The 19,883-nt window shown below is 42.3% G+C and overlaps 1 pseudogene; it reads right to left on the bottom strand.

The window, feature by feature from the left end:
- Positions 1 to 2,860: 2,860 nt before the first annotated feature.
- LOC118977989 (zinc finger protein 212-like) lies at positions 2,861 to 7,658 on the bottom strand (annotated as a pseudogene).
- Between the last annotated feature and the right edge of the window lie 12,225 nt (positions 7,659 to 19,883).

Consider the following 19,883-nt stretch of genomic DNA (forward strand, 5'->3'; position numbering starts at 1 on the left):
GTCTTTCTCCAGCGTTCTAGTTCTATTCCCTCTATTCATAGCAGCCCTGCTTGTTGTCAGGTGTAAATGTCTGTGCGTGGGACTCATACCTAATTTTTCCATCCACCTCTCTTTTCCAAGGCTCAGAGATAGAGTGTCAAGCTGCTGGAATAATGTCATTCAGGCAACAAATGCTTACTGAGGCCCTAATATGTAACAGACGTGATCCTAGGTGCTGGGGATAAGAAAATGAAACAGAGCCCTGGCTGGTGTAGCTCAGTAGAGCTGGTGTAGCACAGGCCTGCGAACCAGAGGATTGCAGTTCAATTCCCAGTCAGGGCACATGCCTGGGTTGCAGGCCAGTTCCCTGCAGGCCAACTCCCAGCAGGGGACGCACAAAAGGCAACCATACATTGATGTTTCTCTCTCTCTTCTTCCCCTCTAAAGATAAATAAATAAATAAAATCCTTAAAAAATTAAAAAGAAAAGGAAACAGACACATTTTCTATCTTAAAGGAGCTCACGGTGCAGTGAGAAATAAAGTTCTAATCATTGAGAGAGACAGAGAGATAGATATTGTAGATAGATAGAGACCAGAGGTATGAGTGCAATGGTTGATATTTACTTTTAACCATTATTTGCTTAAATATTTACTTTATGAACCACACACTTTTCTCAATGCTGTGTAAATAGGGTCTCATTTAACCCTCACAACAATATTGGGAGGCAAATACTATTATTATCCCCACTTAACACATGCTATGGTGTTGGTGAAACCGAGGCATGAAAATTTGCGTAAAGCCACTCAGCTGATCCAGGGCAGGTCAGGAACACACGGTCGGTCTGCCACTGCGTCCCGTGCCCTTGTGTACCTCACTGTTTGCCTCTGGGAAGAGTGCTGTCCCTGAGCCCTCCCTCAATTCAGATCTTGGTTTGCCACTTAATATCTGTAACCTTAAAACTCTGTAAGGCCCCCTTCCTCATCCGTAAAATGGAGTTAATAATAGTACTGACTTCATACAGTTATTTTGAGAAGTAAGAGGAACCTAGCATGTTCTCAACACTGTCTGCATTTTAAAATGTTAGCTGTCATTATCATGGTCATTATTACCATTGTTGTTGACACACAAAATACTGTGTAATGGCCCTGAGGATGTCAGAAAAGCTTACATTGAGGGGGATGGCTTGAGAGCAGAGTTTTGAAGGGTTAGAGCTCTCATTAAATAAAAACTGTCCCTTCCCCTTAGACTCTTAATCCTCCTAACGACAATGTCATTGTTTATAATTCCTCAGGGTCCAAGCTTACACCATTTTTAATTCCACTTTTTTCTTTCCATATTTAGTTGCCATGCATGCTAATTCTGGGTCCTGAATTTATTTCTTGCCTTTACCCCCCTCACTCTTTTTTATTTTCACTGCCAATAACCTAGTACAGGTTCATTTGCCCCTCTCAGATACTGAAGAAGTAGTCTACGGGAGGCAGCATTTCTACGGAAATGCTGTGTGTAGCATTTTCGGTGTGTAGCAGACCGAAGCTTTCGTACCATCTGGAACTAGCTGTGACTCTCAGTTCCTCCATTTAGTCCATCTGATATCAGATGTAAGAGAAACAAATCTCAGCTCTAAAGCTACATGGTGTGTGAACTGGAGCAAGTTGGTTCACTTCCTTGAGCTTCATTTTCCTCATTGGGAATCTCATGAGATTTTTCTGTTTCTTTTTGTAAAATACAGTGCTTTCTACGTGACTTTTTTTTCCTGGTACCAAACTATAAACTCCTTTTCTTCCCTAGCATTGGGCCTACTCATTCAATAGTAAGTACTGTTTCTTGAATGAATGCACTAATAGAAATCTGCTACCACCAAAAGAACACAGGTATCACACAAAAAGGAGTGTGATCTTATCCTGCCTCTTCTCTGTCGCCTTTGTTTTATGAACCTCATTATCCGTGGGGAGGATACAGGCCCACGGCAGATGCCTGTATTCTCTTAACAAAGACGGGAAGGACAGCAGGGAAAGGTTCAGAACGGACGCTAGAATCGGAAAGTGTCTGTGGAGTCAGCGAAAATTGCAGGATCATCAACCTCAAAAAAACAATGGTGCTGGTGTCTGTATTCCATTTACAGTTCTCAAATTTATTCTACCTTGAAGCATACCTATGAGGGAAAATGCTCTTTAAATTCAATGAAGAGTACTTTTATTAAAAAATCAAAAATCCAACTTTCCCTTTAACAAATGCCTATTAAGTGCATGCTTTATACCAGGCGTAATGCTGGAAACTAGAAATGCAAAGATGAGCAGGAGCTGAGTCTGCTGAGGAGACAGTCAAACAACTAACCGTAGTAATATATAGTATGTAATATAGCAGCGATTGGAACAGAAGTCTATGGAAGCCCAGAGAACAGCATTTTGAATTCTATCTGGCTCTGGGAAAGGCTTTAAAAAGACGTGACATTTGCACCCCAGCTGGTGCGGCTCAGTGGATTCAGCTCCAGCCTGTGGATCTAAAGGCTGTCAGTTTGATTCCTGGTCAGGGCATGTGCATGGATTGTGGGCCAGGTTCCCAGTTGGGGGCTAGTGAGAGTCAACCAATTAATGTGTCTCTAGTACATCAGATGTTTTCTTCCCTCTCTCCCTCCCTTTCCTGCTCTCTAAAAAATAAATAAAATCTTTAAAATATTTTTTTTAAAAAAAGACATAACATTTGAGATGGGTATACTACAGGTACTGATTTTTTTTTGTTTTAAATTTTTTTTAGATTTTATTTAAAGTGTCAGGCTGTATTTTTTTTTAAAAAATTAAAATTCTGATTTCGAAAAAGTTCTTCAGAGCAGGGTGAACAGTTCATTTCAATTATTTCTTCTACTTGCTACTAACAAGGAGACGACAAAAGAAGAGAAAATAAAGAATTGTGCTTCCCAGAGTGTTCTGCACACCTGCCCACTCCTAAGTAATGCCTCTGGGCACAGCTCCTTTCACGCTTGGTGAAGCTGTAGGGCCACTAACAGGTGAGGATACGCGGGTGCCGCACCAGATCCGACAGGTGGCTGAAGCTCTTGCCACTGTAACCACAGGTGAGGGAACTGACTCTTCTACCAGGACACATGGCTGGGCAGAGCAACCAGTTTGTTGGGCAAGAATCTCTCCTGGACACAATGGCCACCACTGGTACCCTCCTGCAAGTGGCAGTGCTGGTGGGTCACCAGGCTTACCCTACAGCTGAAGTTTCTCATGCATGCCTCACACTGATGCTGTTCTGTTGTCTTGGACTGGGTCTTCAGCTGTGGCCTGCTGAAGACCTGTGCCTAAAACTGTCCTCTAGCTCTGAGGCAGAGAAAGACTCCCACCCTGAGTGGGTCCGCAAATAGGTGGCCAGCTGCTTCTCACAGTGGAAGCTGATCTTGCACTCAGAGGGTTCGTAGGAAACGGAGGTATCCTTTTTCAGCTTCAGGCCATGCCCACATTCCTGACCCAGTTGCACCTGCCTATTAAATTTCTGCTTCAGGGGGCAGCCCAGACTTCTGTCACTGTCAGGGTCTCTGCCACCCTCAGTGGGGTCCTATACATTAGTGTCCCTGGGATCTGGTTTCAGGAGGACAGAACTGCCCTGACTCTCCCAGAGCTCAGTCTGCCCTTGGTCAGAAAAGCAAGCTCTTTTGCAATGCCTGAGAACTCTCCAGGAAGATGCTCAGAGTGTTCCCTTAGGCATGCACCAACAAAGCTTTCCTCCTCAAGTCATCCAGCATCTTTGTACACAACTCCACTTCTCCTTCTGGCTAGCCAAGGACCTTTGAAGAGACCAGAGTCTCATAGTTGTTCATCATCACATTTCTGTAAAGCTCCTTCTGCCAGTCCTCCAGATTCTCCTACTTCTGCTGTGAAAAACAGGCTCTGACATTTTTGAGTGATGGGGGACACCTTGAGGGCTTCCCCTGTGCTGCCTAGGGGCAGCTGCAGGACCCAGAAGTTTCTGTTCTTTAGCAGGTTCTCCAAGTTCTCTAGCCACTCTGCACCAGACTTCCCAGCACAGCCCACTTGCTCTCCAGCTGGTTTCCAAAATCCCTGGTCATCTTCTTAAAGTCAGCCAAATTCTTCTCAGCTGTCCCCATATGTTTCTCCAGGTTCTGTAGCTAGGCAGCCTGGGACTCCATCCTCTCCATTCCCTGAATGGTGGCCACAACTCTGTGGAGTGAGGTCTCTGTAGTCTGAAAACAGGACCTTTTCTCTGTTGCTCATGGAGGCAACATGGAAGAAGCCAAAGGTGTGGAGGCGCTTCCTCCCGTGCTGAGCCAGCACAGATCCTACTGTGGCTGCCAGTCCCCTATTATTAGCAGGGCTCTGCCTGATGCCCTTCCGACTGCCTTGAAGGCATAGCTTTATAAAATAATATAATTTCAGAAGTCAAACATAAATTATTCTTATAAAAAGCAAAGTAAGCCCTGGCCAGGTAGCTCAGTTGGTTAGAGTGTTGTCCCAATACACCAAGGCTGAGGGTTCAATCTGTAACCACACATTGTTTCTCTTTCTTGCTTAAATCAATAAATAAAATTTTTTAGAAAGACAAAATAGATGTGGGAGACAGAATATTCCTACTGAAATGCTAAAAAATAATAAAAAAACAACCAAAGAATGAGAAATTTCCACTGAAATGACTAGGAAATAAGTATTTACTTTTGAATGTTGGGGCATTATTTGAGGTTTGTTTGTAATCTTCCTGTATACTTTGAATATTTGCCTCCTGGCATCCATTGTTTGGGGTGAGAAGTCAGCCATTAATCTTATTGTGGTTTACTCGTGTGTGATGAATCATGAATGACTCATTTCAAGATTGTTCCTTTTCTTTTAATAGTTTTATTTCAGTGTGTCTAGGCATGAATTTCTGAGTTTTGAGATGGGTACTGAAGGATGAATAGAAGTTTTCTCATAGGAGGGGACAGAAACAGTACAAATATTAGACTAAAATCAGATTTTCTTTTCATCACAGTCAGCATATATACTAACTTAGCCCAAAACTAATTAAAATGTTTTGATCCAGAATAGTCAGACGTTTATGTTGATTTCATCTGCAGCTATCTATATGTTTCTGTAGGAAAGAAAAGAAGTATAGAAGGAAAGGAGAAGAGAAAAAGTACCTTCTGTGCTCCGTCTTTCTGTCACTTGAACAAATACAGCATATGTTCAACAGGATCAAGTATAAAATGCTGTTGACCACATAATCCTAGAAGACATGAGCAATTTCTTATGCAGACTAGCCAGTCTGGGCGTGTCTGATGGAACTATTTCTCAGCAGCTGTAAAAATGTCTAAGCAATAGGTACAACAATTAGTATTTTACTACCAAGACAAAACAGAGGACAGAACCGATCTCACAGAGCCCCCAAAATTATAAAAAGTGTCATTATAGTGAAATGATTTAAATAAATGTTTTTCCTACTTTTTCCTCTTTTTTTAGTTTGACTGAATACACAACAATTGTCAAAATTTCCACAAATGAAGGGTCAGCTCATATTTGCTCATCCAACTTACATTCCTAGATGGGGCCTACAGATGAGGTGAAAGTTAAACTGAGTGTTTTGAAATATGTTGCTCAAGTGCCTTTTTTCCCATATGCTTTCTATATTAGTTTCAGAGGGCTGTTACACAAATACCATAAACGGGGTGGCTTAAAACAACAGAAATTTATTCTCTTAGAGATCTGGAGGCTAGAACTCTGCAATCGGATGTCCACAGGGCTATGATATTTCCAAGGAGTGTCTAGGGAAGAATCCTTCATTCCCTCTTCCTAGCTTCTGGTGGTTTCCTGCAATCCTTAGCTTTCCTTGGCTTCAAGATGTGCCACTCCAATTACTGCCTCTTCACAAGGCATTCCTCCTCTGTTTGTCTGTGTCTGTGTCCACATTTTTCTCTTCATATAAGGGCACCAGTCATTGAATCAGGGCCCACCTTAATCCAGTATGACTTCATCTTAAATTGTTTACATCTGCAAGTACACTATTTCCAAATAAGGTCATATTCATAGGTTCCAGGTAGACATGAATTTTGGGAGAACATTTTCAACCCAGTATACTTCGCTTACCAATTTTGGGAAGGAAATTTTGTTTTGCATAATTTTTCAGCTGTTCACCTACAAGTAGTTGGCGGCAACCAGTAAAATTTTTATTTAAAATTTTACTACCTCTTGCCTGAAATCTTTGAGATGCCAGTAGCTCAGTTTAATGAGTGTCTAGTCAATTATGTTGTTTTCCCTTTTATGTAAAAAGGAACTCTAGTTCTTAAACTATTCTCCCAAGGATCTGGCTTGAGTGCTGGATGAGAGAATTCTCCTGCCACAACCTTTAGGTGACCTGTGGTCACTTTGAGTGACTGACATCCTTCAATGTTGATTTGCAGTTGTGTTCACAGAGGTAGTTTCTTTTGCAGTTTCAGTCTGAGTTCCTCTAAATAACACCTTGTTTTTACTTTCAACGACTACCAATGTTTAAAATAAAAGTCTTTTGGTGAAAAGTAAAATTCTCTCCATAGTAGATTTTGAGGCTTTCTTTGGTGTTCAAAGAATGTCAGCTTCCTTTAGCTCTGTTAATGATTACATCTATACGTAGACAGGAATGAGTCTAAGGCATGTGACATTTTCTGCAACCCTCAAGGCTCTTGTGACCAACACATGAGGCAAAGAGCCTTTAGCTCCAGGAAGTTAAGGAAGTCACGAAAGAGGCTTCCTTAAAGAAATAAAATGTAGAAACCATGAAGAAAGTTGAGAAGAAGGGACAGAATGGTTGACACAATGCAGAGTGGCCTCTTGAGACATGAAACCTAAAGTATTTGCCCACGGGAAACTAGTTCGAGAAGGGTCCTGAAGTACAGAGTCCAGCAAATGTTTCTGTATTGGGTTTCTGGTAGCTTAGAGAAAGGAGGTTGTACCTGGAGTGAAGAAATACATTGGAAAATTCCAGTAGAAAGGATCTGGTTGACTCAATCAATGGTCAAGGGATAGATCTAACTTGAACTGTTGTATTTCCACTGCCTAGCTTAGTGCCTGCCATTCAAATACACTTAATAAATATTTTTGAAAGAAAGAAAACAAAGCTGGAAATATAGTTTCTTAACTTGGGACAAACTGATGTGGGTTCTTTGTAACCATGTACTTAATTAAGGCTGGAGATTGCTATGACTTATAGTTGAGTTGTTTTTGTTTTATAAAAAGTCTACTGGGCTGATGTGGTATCTTAAGGTTGGAGGGGGGGCTGTGGGAAAGGGCATCTGCAGGAAATGTGGGAATAAGGACATGGTCTTCAGAGAAGAAAAAAGTTTTAGGGGAAGTAAGTTACCTGAAGGAAAACCTTCGGTTGGATATTGTCCTGAACCCTATTTTGTTTGTTTTTGCTTGGAGTTGTAGAAACTCTGAATACAGATGAACAATTATTTCTATTTTAAAAATATAATTTGGGACAAAAAAATCTTCCGGTAATTTGTATAGCCATTGCCAACACTATTTGGTTAGAAATGTGAGGTAAATAAATTTTAGAAGCTTTCCAGTCAACTTTTACATGCTTCTCTTCTATTCTTTTTTTAAAATCCTCACCTGAGGATATGTTTATTAATTTTGGAGAGGAAGGGAGAGAGAAAAAGAAAGAGAAAGAGAAACATTGATCATTTGCCTCTCTTTAGCGCTCCTACCTGGGCATCCAACCTATAACTTAGGAAGGTGCCCTGGCCAGGGTTGAACTTGCAGCCTTTTGCTGTACAGGACGACACTCCAACCAACTGAGCCACTCTGCCAGGGCTCTTCAATTCTTTAACACAAAGTTTGGGGCTTGATATGATGTAGTCTGAGGGTGTAGGAAATTGGACAAGGATCCTAACTTCAAGGAACTCAGAATGTATGATGCAATAAGGGTTTTATCAGCAATATATGGATAGTGTGTGGATAAAGGCATCACCTGCTATGCTTGGAAACCTTTATTTATTTATTTTAAATGTCAAGCACCAGTCTTTTTTTTTTAAGATTGTATTTATTTATTTATCTTTAGAGGGGAAGGAGAGAGAGAGAAACATCAATGTATGGTTGCCTTTTGTGCATCCCCTGCTGGGAGTTGGCCTGCAGGGAACCAGCCTGCAACCCAGTCATGTGCCCTGACTGGGAATTGAACCGCGATCCTCTGGTTCGCAGGCCGGTGCTCAATCCACTGAGCTACTGAGCACTGAGCTACTGAGCTACACCAGCCAGGGCTTGCTTGGAAACCTTTACTGAGAAGATTAAATTTGAGTTGCATCTTAAAGGATCAGCAGTGTTTGCCTGTTCACTAAGCACCTGTTCTTTGCCTGCTTTGCATACTGGGAGTGATTCCATCACCTCTCTGCAAAATTGTTTCTTTCAAGACTGAGTCAAAGATCAGTCTCTTAATAATGACAACACTATATGTCAAATTTTATGGGATATCACTAAAGTTACACTGAGTGAATGAGAAAAATAATCATAGGTTTAAATGTGTTCATTAAACAAGAAAAAATTAAGGTAAATTATTATTATTTTAAAGATTTTACTTATTTATTTTTAGAGAGAGGAGAAGGGAGGGAGAAAGAGAGGGAGAGAAACATTGATGTGTGTGGTTGCCTCTCACATGCCCCCTACTGGGGACCTGACCCACAACCCAGGCATGTGCCCTGACTGGGAATCAAACTGGTTACCCCTTGGTTTGCAGGCCGGCACTTGATCCACTGAGCCATACCAAACAGGGCGAATTAAAGTAAATTAAATAAGCATAACTCGGACTTCCAGCCAAGATGGAGGCATAGGTGGAAACGTGCCTGCTCGCACAACTAAGTTTAAAGACAACAAAGATTTAGTAACAAAATGCAACCAAAACAGACAGAAAATTGAACTGTACCAAAGTCCGGCAACAATGAACCATTCAGCCAGACCAGTAAGAGGGGCGGAGTCAGCAGCTTTCGGAGCGGGGTGGTGCAGGAAAAAGTGGCCAGACTGACCCAGGTACGCAGGAAGCGGTTGGGAGATCCCAGGCATGGGGTGGCAACAGACGGATTCAGTGAGATCGCAAGGCAGCTGGCTGACCACGGTCACACTCACACGCAGATAAACCAGGCAAAGGAGCGAGCAGTGAGACAGACTACACAAACAGGGCCCTAGTGATGGGAAATAAAGCCTAAAAGCACCAACTGGAAAAACTTTCAGGGGTTGAGGTGCCAGGAGAGGCTCCTAGGCTCACAGAGAGTTTGTTGGAGAGACCCACAGGGTCCTGGAGGGTGCACAAACCTACACACCTGGTAACCAGCACCAGAAGGGCTCAACTTGCTTTCGGGAAGCAGCAGAAGGGACCAAAATCTGAGAGAGAGCAGAACAAACACCATTGCCCCTCTCTGACCCTGCCCCCACATACAGTGTCACAACCCAGGGACTGGGTTGCCCTGCCCTGGTGAATACCTAAGGCTCCGCCCCTCATACATATTGGACACAGACCAAAACATGATGGCTCAAGAAGAAGAACAGCTCAAAGCCCCAGAGCCAATACTTCTAAGCAACCAAGAGATAGCCAACCTATCAGATGCATTGGTGATCAGGATGCTCACAGAACTGGTTGATTTTAGTCACAAATTAGAGGAACAAATGAAGGCTAAACTAAGTGACATGAAGGGAAATGCACAGGGAACCAATAGTGATGGGAAGGAAACTGGGACTGAAATCAATGGAGTGGACCAGAAGGCAGAAAAAAAAATCAAACAGAAAACAATGAAGAAACAAGAACTCAAAAAAATGAGGAGAGGCTTAGGAACCTCCAGGACATCTTTAAATGTTCCAACATCTGAATTATAGGGGTACCAGAAGGGGAAGAGGAACAGCAACAAGTGGAAAACTTATTTGAACAAATAATGAAGGAGAACTTCCCCAATCTGGCAAAGGAAATAGACTTCCAGGAAGTCCAGGAAGCTCTGAGAGTCCCAAAGAAGGTGGGCCCAAGGAGGAACACACCAAGGCACATCATAATTACATTAGCCAAGATTAAAATGAAGGAGAGAATCCTGGAAGCAGCAAGAGATAAGGGGACAGTCACCTACAAAGGACTTCCCATCAGACTGTCAGCGGATTTCTCAAAAGAGACCTTACAGGCAAGAAGGGGCTGGAAAGAAGTACTCCAAGTCATGAAATCCAAAGACCTACATCCAAGATTGCTCTATCCAGCAAAGCTTTCATTTAGAATGGAAGGGCAGATAAAGTGCTTCTCAGATAAGGTCAAATTCAAGGAGTTCATCATCACCAAGCCCTTATTATATGAAATGTTAAAGGGACTTATCTAAGAAAAAGAAGATGAAAAATATGAACAGTGAAAGGACAGCAAACTCACAGTTATTAACAACCACACCTAAAACAAAAGCAAACCAAGAGGACAGCTAGATCAGGAGTGGAACCATAGAAATGAAGAGCACATGGAGGGTTAGCAACAGGGGAGTGGGAGGAGGAGAAGGGGAGAGAAGGTACAGAAAGTAGCATAGAGAGTAGGTAGAAAATAGATAGGGGGGAGGGCAAGAATAGTGGGAGAGCCCGGGCTGGTGTAGCTCAGTGGATTGAGCGAGGGCCTGTGAAGCAAAGGGTCGCCGGTTCAATTCCCAGTCAGGGCACATGCCTGGGTTGCAGGCCAGGTCCCCAGTGGAGGACACATGAAAGGCAACCACACATTGATGTTTCTCTCCCTCTCTTTCTCCTTCCTTTCCCCTCTCTCTAAAAAATAAATAAATATTTTAAAAAAAAGAATAGTGGGAGAAATATAGAATCTAAAGAACTTGAGACGTGGTTATAAACTAAGGGGGGGAGAATGGTGGGGGAGGGGGTGTGCAGGGTGGAAGGGAATGAAGGGGGAGAATAGGACAACTGTAATGGCATAATCAATAAAATATATTTTTAGATAATAAATAAATAAGTATAACTCAACATGTTTTAAAAACACAGCAGAATAAACCCAAATAAGGCAAAAAGAATTAGTAAAGTCAAAATAGCTTACAGAGTAATAAAAATAACAGCTCGTTCTTTTTGAATACCAATAAAAATAGAAGAACATCTGGTAAAGTAGGAGACTACAGATATAATAATAATGAGAATTCATTCTAACCACAGATACAGAAGAAATGTTAAACATAAAATACTATATAAAGTCACAAATGTCAATATATTTTTTAAAATATTAACAGATTGAGCAATTTTACTTAAAAATTATATATGAGCAAAACTGACTTAGTTTTACATGTTTTCTTGTGTTGTTACATTCATGTGTTTCACTTTTTGAGCAACTTAAATTGTATTTTTAAATTGATTTTAGAGAGAGAGAGATGAAGGGGGGCGGAGAGAGAGAGAAAGAGGGGAGAGATTTGTTGTTCCATTATTTATGCATTCATTGGTTGATTCTTGTATGTGCCCCAACCTGGGATTAAACCTGAAACCCTGATATATTGGGACAACATACTAACTAACTGAGCTACATGGCCAGGGCAGTATTATATTTTTAATTTCAGCTTCCATGTGTTCACTATAACTATAGAGAAATAGGACTGATTTTTGAGTGCTTATTGTATATCCTATAACTTTGCTGAACTCATGTATTTACATGAGTTTTTTGTAAATAAATTCCTTGGAATTTTAAAAAAGATTTTTTAAAATTTATTTTTAGAGAGGGGAGGGGAGAGGAAGAGAGAGAGACACACACACACATCAATATGTGGTTGCTTCTCACAGGCCCCCCACCGGGGACCTAGCCCTGAAACCCCTGCATGTGCCTGGACTGGGAATCGAACCAGCGACTTTTTGGTTCACAGGCTAGCACTCAATCCATTAAGCCACACCAGCCAGGACTCCTTGGGATTCTTTATGTAGAACATCATGATATTGGCACAAAATCAGAGTTTTTTTTTCTTTTCCAATCTGTATGCCTTTCATATCTTTTTCTTGCCTTATTGTGCTGGCTAGTTCTTCCAGTGTTCTCTTTAGTAAGAGTGATAACAGCAGACATTCCTGACTGATTTCCAATCTTAGGAAGAAAGAATGAAGTCTTTCACTATTAAAATGGCGCTAGCTAGGTAGATATTTGTATCAAGTTGAGGAAATTTCCCACTATTCCTGGTTTTCTGAGAGTTTTTTTAAAATCATGAATTGGTATTGAATTTTGTGAAAGGCACTTTCTGCATCAATTGATACAATCTCTTTTTTAAATTTTTTTATTTAATTATTGTTCAAGTACAGTTTTCTGTCTTCTTTCTTCTTTGTCTCTTCTTTACTTAAATTATATGGTGGATTATACTGACTGACTTTCGAATGCTGAATCAGCCTTACAACCCTAGAATAAACACCACTTAGCCATTATATAATTCTTTTTTTTTATCTTTTGGTGTTGGGGTCCATATTTTCAAACTTTTAAAAAAGACTTTATCTTTAGAGGGGAAGGGAAGGAGAGGGGGAGAGAAATATCAATGTATGGTTGCCCCTCGTGTGTCCCCTACTGGGAACTGGCCTACACCCCAGGCATGTGCCCTGACTGAGAATCGAACTGCGGTTGTTTGGTCCACAGGCCCATGCTCAATCCACTGAGCTACGCCAGCCAGGGCCTTATATAATTTTTTTACATATTAATGAATATTTGCTATTGTTAAGGGCTTTTGGATGTATTTTCATGAAGGATATTGGTCTGTATTTTTCTTTTTTTGTACTCTCTGTCTGGTTTCAATATCAGGGTAATACTGGTCTCATAAAATGGTTTGGAAAGAGATCCAAAATCTTGTTTTCTAGAAAAGATTGTGTAGAATTGGTGTTAATTCTTCTTTAAATGTTTGATAGAATTCTCTATTAAAACCATCTGGACATAGAGGTTTCTTTTTTTGAGACTTTAAATTACAGATTCAATGTCCTTAAGAGTTATAGAGCTATCCAAACTATTTCTTTCATTTTGGGTGAGTTATGGTAGTTTGTGCTGTTCAAGGAATTGCATTATGGAATATTTATTTAGTCTCAAAATACCACCCTACAAAATAGTTCTGGATAATAAAGAGGGAAAGAGTAATTTTACAGTGGAAAAGTTTGACACCTCAACCAACGGGTCAAGGTTAACATCACTAGCAACTCAAAATCACGCACCACCTGGTAGAATGCAAGAGAAGGACAGAGCATCCCTTTTGTGCTATTCCTGCTGAATCCAATCACAAGGAAGTATCAGACAAGCCCAAACTTAGCAACATTCTACATCATTGTTCTTTAATCTTCAAAAATGCCAAAGTTATGAAAGTCGAGGGAACTATGAGGTAGCACTCCCTTGAATGAAGGAGGCTAAAGAGAGGTACCAGCTGCCTTGGAGAGGTGGTCTCAGATTGGATGGCTAAGCTCTAAGGACAATTTCGGGACAGATGATGAAATGTGATAGGCTGCTGGGAAGGAGATGGTGGTATGTATCAATGTTAATTTTCTGATTTGGATGGTTGTACTAGGTTATATACCTGAATGTTCTTGTTTGTAGAAAATACATAATATTTGGGGATTATGAGATGTCAGGTTGTCAATTTACTTTCAAGTGGTTCAGAAAAAATATTTGTGACTTAAAAAAACTTTTCTGTAAATTTTAAATAATTAAAAAAATTCATAAATGAAAAAAATTTCCAGCTAGTCTCTTCCCATTTTGATCACTCTGTTATTCTAGTGCTCCTAAACATTGATTAATGTATTTTACATACATTTGCATTGGACATCATCTACTTATTTTGGAATCTTTCTACATCTTGTGTATTTATTTGCTCTCTTAACAATCACTTATAAACATTAAAGTTTTTGAACCATGAATTACCTGAATAGTCAAATTGCCTCTTCCAATTTAAGTCATGGAAAAACTTTAAGTCATCTCTCTGAAGTAATATAATGGATTCAGGAACCACGTCTGTGCAATTGCTCATTCACACCAATCAGCGGCCCCAAGGGTCCATAGAAATATGTGTTTGGGTGGAAAAATGCGTCCTTCCCCAACACACAGCTGGCCTGTCCCACCCAGAGCACAGGGAAAACGTGGAGATCTGAGGGGAGCACCAAGCCCCTGCATCTGAACAAGAGGCACACTCTTCCCATTCGCACATTGTGAGACGGGAGCTTCGTTTCCCGGGAAGAGGGCCGAGTTTCCCAAGTGCAGTGGTCTTACTTAGATGTGTACGGCTGCTAAACACTTACTGTTTTTATTGACAGTGCCGTTTCAAAGATCCGGTCTTGGTTCTGAAAGGAAGGTGGAGGATCCTCTGTGAGCAACAGAATGAGTTTAACAGAAAGTCTTCTCCATACCAGTTCTCAACCGGTGCAAGTTAGGAGAATGGGCAAGGGGTCGGGCACGTTTCCTGATACCAGTGGTGTATCAACTGTTCTGACATGTCTGTTTCTGTAAATGAACACATTTCATTCTCAAACAACCTTTGTTTTTTTTATCCTTACCAGAAGATATGCTTACTGATTTCGGAGCAAGAGGAAGGGGGAGGGAAAGAGAGAACATCAATGTGAGGGGGAAACACGGGTCGGTTGTCTCCCCTGTGCGCCCCGATCAAACCTGTAACCCAGGTGTGTGCCCTGACGGGATGAGCCCACAACCTGTTGGTGCGTGGGACAGTGCTCCAGCTGACTGCGCCGCTGGGCCAAGGCCTTTCCAAACTGTTGTCGACATTCCCTCAAATCAATTTTCTTTCTACAGTTCCAATCAGCTTCTTTTCCTCTTTTGGTTGCAATCCTTAATTAGTGCCTTATAACCTTTAGGATAAAGTCCAGACCGCTCAGCATGACTTCCAGGATGCACTGTGATTGGGCAGCTTTTCTCAGCCCGGCCTCACCTTTAGCCTGTCTGCCTCCGAACATCTTATGCTTCAGCTTCGATAAAATATTTGCCACGGCAAATAGCCACAAGGGCTCAGACAGCCTCATGCCATTACCGAGATCTTTCCTCTGCTTGGAACCCTGACCCCCAGCAAATGCCACAGCTCAGCTCCTCTGAAGTGCCCCTGACGCCCTTCCATAGACGGTAGTGCCCTTTCCTCTGCCTTGTCATCATTCACTATATGTGATGCCTTTAGTGGTCGCTGCCCCGCTCAGTTGTCGTTGTTGAGGTCTGTGCCCTACTCTCATGTCAGACCGGAAGTTTCTGATGGCAAGGACCGTGTCTTTCCATCTCTGGGTCCCCATCCCCTGGCCCTGGGACTAGCACTTTGTAGGCACTCGATAAACATTTGTTTGAGTGAATGGAGTTCAAAAAGATTTTTCCGAAGCACTATCAGGTCTCAGAGGGCTTTTTAAAGTGTCAAAGATTTGTCTCACAGACTCACTGAATGTCAGAACTGGAAGGAACCTTAGAAATCACGTACTCCTATTTTTTCATTTACAGATGAAAAAAAATTAAGGACTAAAAGAGAGATGAACTAAGAGAAGAAAAGTCGCTTGAAATCATATACCAATTTGGAGGTAGAACCAAATGGAATAAATCTGAAGAAATGAGGCAAAGCCATAGAAGGCCTTTTTTTTTTTTTCAGAAGAAGGCAGCCCAGTAACATTTTAGGAAGAATGACTGGCAATGCAGTACATGCCAGGTGAATTGGAGGGAAGAGGTTAGAGATGCAGAGACCAACCAGAAAGAGCAGTAACAACGCAGGCATCAGTGGATAACCACTGGACCAGAGGGGTGGCCACGGTAATGGGAGTGACGGGGGTGGTTACAGGGAAAGGACGAGCAGGCCTTGGGGTTCCGTTTGCTTACAGAGGAGAGGGAGAGAGAAGAGTTAAAAAAACTGCAAGTTGGAGACTGGTGGTTGAAAGGAGGGTGGTGCGGTTGATGGAAGTAAGAAAGTCATGAGAGATCTTATTTTTGAGGGAAGTCATTAAATTTAGTTTAGTTTACGTTGCATTGAGGTGAGGGTGGGGTACCCAAAGAGGCTGTAAGCAGTGGGAGATAAGAGCAAGTCTAGTATTTAGGAAGGAGGTGGACATACTGGTAACCCGTCACTGCGCCTCCTGGCCTGGTGGGATTCAGCAACCACCTCTGGACCCTTGGTAATGCCTGGCCCAGCAGGGGCTGCCAGAACTCTGCTTCAGCAAGACGGACAACAGCATCCATTCTGATCACTTGGTGTCTGTCCGTGCTGCTGGTTTCCAATATGTTTAACATTTCAAGAAGCAGAGACACTGATTTTAGAGTCATAGCAAAGAGGGTGCCAGAAGACAAGAAAAAAAAAAAAGAGGGAAAGTGACTGGAACCAGAGCAGAGGGCCGGAGGCAGAACCTGGGTTAAACACCTGCATTACAAAAGTGGCCCAGGAAAGAAAAAGGGAAATGGCATGAATATTCATAGCAGGGTTATTCATAATAGACAAAAAACGAAACAACCTAAACGTCTATCGACAAACACCATGTAGCGTATCTATACAACGGCATTTTATTCAGCAGTTAAAAGGACTGAAGTACTGATAAATGCTACAGCAGGAGTCAACCTTGAAAATGAACCGCCTGAAAGAAGCCACACTCAAAAGGCCACCTATTGTATGATGCCACTTACATGAAGTGTCCAGATCAGGCAAGTCCGTAGACCCCAAGTAGATGGGTGGTTGTGAGGCCCTGGGAGAAGGGAGGAATGGGGGTGACTGCTCATGGGCCTGGGGCAGCGGGGTTGTTTCACCTGACCCTGTGTTCCTGGAAAACACTGACATTTAAAGGCCTCGCCCTACCCTTTTGTGTTCTGGAAAACAGCTTACTGGGAAGATGCAGCCTCTCCCTGTGACTCACAGGCACCCTCTCATTTACCTGTGACCAGGGCAGGCATAGACCCTCCATATTTTCATTCTTTGTCTCATAAATGATACTGACCTGCTTGTCCCTGCTGATCCCTCGGGACAAAATGCTTCCTTAACCGAACTTCATTTCAGCCTCTCTCCTCCCCACAAGCCCCTGACTTTGGCCCACTCAGCCTCAGCTGGCACACAGCCCGTTCTGAGGATGGACTGACTTCAGGGAAAAGCATTCTCTGATCCATTCTCATGTCACCCTTTCATCCATTCTCCGCACCTGCTCGTGTGTGTGTGTGTGTGTGTGTGTGTGTTAGCTTTGTTTAGCCCTCTCAGTCAAAGAAAACTCCCTTTTGTTTGGCCTTGCGACACACAGGTCTTATGGTCGCAGTGTTCTCCCCGCTACAGTAGACCCCTCCCCGACTGTGCACAAATGGTCCCTTTCCTCCTGTGCAGACACGTCTCAGATCAATTCTCCCTTCACTAAGTCCAGATCTTTTTTTTATTTGACAGGTGCTTATTTTGGGGGTGATCAAAATGCTCTCAAATTGATTATGGTTGCCAACTCTGTGAACGTACTAAAAACCATTTAGTACATTTTTAAAAGGTGAACTGTATACTACATAAATGATATCTCAATGAAGCTTGGGTTTTAAATGTTTTTTTAGAAGTTTTAAAAGCTGTTTTAAAAAATGAAAGGAAGGAAAAACGAGTTAGCAAATGGGACAAGAAATAAACAAAAACAATACAGCCTCACAAAAGGCCACGAGGAAGACTATCAAGGACAGTAATGCTAAATCCTGCAGAGCTCAAATAAAACTAGACAGGGAGAGACAGCTGGTAGAAGACAGAGTTTATTAGTGACTTTTAAATTCACTTTCGGTAGAGAGGAAGCCAGCTTTTTGGATAAACTGCAGAAGTGTAAGGATTGACCTGAGGGTAACAGATCCACAGCGGCTATTCCGGAAAAACAATGAATTTGAACAGGAGGAAACAGACGGATCCAACCTGGACGCGACAGGAAGGTAAGACCAATTACGACTGCAGTTGTTGTTGTCTGTGTGTTGGCTTTTGTTATTTGTATGTAAGATAAGAGACCAGTACACGTCGAAGGCAAAGGAGAGGGAAGGCTTTATGGCATTTTCATTAATGTATTTTCTGTGTGTTAGCCTGAGTCACTGCTTCCCTGAGACTAAAACCTCTCTCCCCAGAGCAAACCTGCTGTGTCCTGTGGTTGGTTACTAGCACCAAATGATGCATAGACTAGCACCTAGTAAATATTTTTATTGTTTGCTGGTTCAGGAAGTCTATCCTATATATTGTTTGAAAAAGAAAGGAAGGGATTTTTTAGGAAGAGAAATATACAAACATCATAAGCACTTTCCACATATGTCAGAGGGACAAGAATAGTGCCCATAAATCTGGGGAGAAAAACCCGTGGCAACTGTGAGCCAGCTGCTAAGGACTGGTTTTCTATGTGGGATGGTTGTTTCTCTGATGTGAAGACGTCATTCATCCCAACCGTTTATTATGAACAAAACACACTGTCTCCCTAGGCTCGCTCTCAGCACAGATCCAACACTGAGTGGAACACATTACATGCCGTGCCCCTCACACCTTGCTGAATCTTCCTAGGTGTAAACTGATGAGATTTAAGGCAGAACCACAGCAAGAGATGAGCAATGCCTGGCTTACCCACCCCTCAGCCCTGCCCTTTCACACCTCTTGTTGCTACTGGGGGGAGGGGAGAAAGGGCCTACCCTCCCTCCTCCTCATGCTAGAGACCCTCCCCCTGTGAACCCTTCGCCACTCTCCCAGTAGTGGCAACCCTCCCTGAGCGGCTGGAGGGCCCTCCGCTTTGTGTGGGAAAGTATTCGTGCATCTGCCTCTCCTGCTACGCTCTGGATTTCTCCTTAGGAAGGACCGAGCCTTCCTCATCCTCCTTGAAGTTTCCAGCCCAGTTGCTGGCTCATGGTAAGCAGTCACACTTTGCTGAACACATGGACGGATGGAGGAATATGATAGAGCGCTGCGAGGTTCCAGCGGCTAACGTGAGTGCAACCGGTTCTTTTTCTGGGCCACAGGGTTGTTTGTCTCCACTTTTGTATCCCTTTTACAGAGTCTGCCTCAGCAGCTGCGAGCGCATGATGGAACAGTTTGCCTCTCAGCAAATAGAGTGAGCAATGGAAAATGGAAATTATCAACCCTGAATGCAAGCGATGGCGTGCTGAATGCAGTCTCAAACGAAGGGAAACTGCTTATTTTCACTGAAATGAAGTTCTCGGAGAATTGTTCCGCTCCAGTTCTGGCTGTCCTCTTGACACTAGTTCCCCAAGGCTTAGCACGCCCCCTGTCGGGTTTAGCTGGCATTTAGTAAGAAGAGGAAAAGTAGAGAAACGTGTAAGTAGGGGTAGGGCCCTTTCTGCAAAATTCTCTGTTAACGAGGCATCAGATGACGCACGTATTTACCAGACTACCCCTGGGACCTAATCTGACTCATCTCAAATACTGTCATTCCTATTTGAAGAGTAGAAATACTTTCCTGATGGGAGAGCTGAATGGCATGGACTTAATTCCTTTAGCAAGTACGCAGCCACAAAAATCAAGTCAATCACTAGAATTTCTCTTTGGCACCACCCCCACCCCACCCTGCAACAGTGAGGTTGCAATGTCTAAATGTCCACTGAGAGAGAACTAGTTAAATAAATATGGTGCATCTGTACTTTGGAAAACAAGACAGCTCCACATGTACTGATATGGAACAATCTTCAAGATATATTAGTGACTAAAAAAAGAAAACCATATATATATTTGATGTTATATGCAGAGATTTTCTATGGAAGACTCCACAAGACAATAGTAACAATTATCTCCTGGGGAGGAAATTAGGTGCTGCAGACAGAGGTAGAAAGAAACCTTTTCACTATATTTTTGTGTGCTATTCACACTTTGTATCTTGTGTTACCTATGAAAATAATCTAACCGATTAAAAAATATAAGAACCCTGTGAAGGTTCAGTAAGTTTCTCTACTGTTGCTCTTCTTTTTTCTGGAAATCTTATCAACGCTCAATGGAAACAACTTAGACTGCCAAAGTACATTTTCTTTTAAATCATGAAA

Source organism: Sturnira hondurensis, unplaced genomic scaffold (genome assembly GCF_014824575.4).
Source record: "Sturnira hondurensis isolate 20B ecotype Veracruz unplaced genomic scaffold, ASM1482457v3 Scaffold0021632, whole genome shotgun sequence".
Classification (NCBI taxonomy): domain Eukaryota; kingdom Metazoa; phylum Chordata; class Mammalia; order Chiroptera; family Phyllostomidae; genus Sturnira; species Sturnira hondurensis.